Consider the following 1,222-nt stretch of genomic DNA (forward strand, 5'->3'; position numbering starts at 1 on the left):
TTTAAAGGTGGGGGGAGGGGGTAATGATGAGGGCTTGTATATACAGTCATGGAGAAAAGCGGTACACATTCATATATATGAAATTGTGAACTGCCATCGTATATGACTACAGGCCTATGTGAAAAATTATAAATAAAATATTTTTTTTAAAAAAGAAGAGAATAAATACACTGTGATCCAGCAACACGAAGCTTTGAATTGAGCAATACCCTTTGCAAATTGTAATCATTCTTTTAATAATAATCCGGTGTATTGTAAATCAGCTTTGGAGAATCGATAGCTGTCCTGGATCAGAGGTTAAGCATGTATTCAGGGTTATCTGATTCCATTGAGATGGTAAGATCCCAGGAGCTGCTCAATGGTTTTGTGAAAGTTAAAGGTTCTTTGGTACACTTTCAGTAATGGAACAATATTCCACCAAAAATCAGAAAGTCAAACCAGATCTTTCATCTCCTTGTCTTATTAGGTATATTACTACTGAAGAATGATTACCCCTGTGCTCGTTTTGGCAGCATATATACTAAAATTGGAACAATACAGAGAAGATTACCATGGTCCCTGTGAAATGATGACAAGCAAGTTCATGAAGCATTCCATATTTAAAAAAAAAACATTTTAAAAAGAATGATTATTCCTTTTTTTCCTAATTGCACATGGGTGTAGCTAGCAAGGTCAGTGTTTAAATCTGCACTAATTATTCTTGCAAAGATAACATTGAATGGCTTCTGGGATTGATATATCCTTTTGCTGAATGTTCCCTCAATAACATTGGTTGGGAGTTCCAGGATTCTGACCCAGTGACGATGAAGAAATAATCTACACTGTAAACACGTTTCTATCATTGCTTAATAAAAAAATAGTTAATTGTGTGTGATGCTTCAATATTCTGAAACAGTGTCACTTGTACCAATAAAATTCTGTAGTGATCTTCAAAGAAGAGGAAAATAAATACTCCATGAAGGAAAAAAACAGCAAGAATATGGGCAAAAAACAGAAGTGAAGCAATTGAAAAAACACCCTAAGCTCCATTGCTTTCCAGTGCTCTACTAATTTAGTGCTTCCCATTTGATTTAGGCAAATATAACAGAGGAAAGCCACTAAACTATGAAGCTTGTACCAGCTCTGTGGAACAATAATCCATGTAGCGCTGCTCCAGTTTCCCTTCCTGTAGCCCATCAAATTCTTTCTTTTCTGACACTTATCCAGATCACTTATGTATGCT

General features: G+C 35.5%; 1 non-coding gene across 1 annotated transcript; it reads left to right on the forward strand.

Annotated features, from left to right (window-relative positions):
- Window positions 1–496: 496 nt before the first annotated feature.
- LOC138755974 (U6 spliceosomal RNA) lies at window positions 497–603 on the forward strand. The gene has a single exon (XR_011352670.1). It is a non-coding gene; the product is annotated as a U6 spliceosomal RNA (small nuclear RNA).
- The last annotated feature ends 619 nt before the right edge of the window (window positions 604–1,222 follow it).

The sequence above is a fragment of the Narcine bancroftii genome, chromosome 2 (assembly GCF_036971445.1).
Source record: "Narcine bancroftii isolate sNarBan1 chromosome 2, sNarBan1.hap1, whole genome shotgun sequence".
NCBI classification, from domain to species: Eukaryota; Metazoa; Chordata; class Chondrichthyes; order Torpediniformes; family Narcinidae; genus Narcine; species Narcine bancroftii.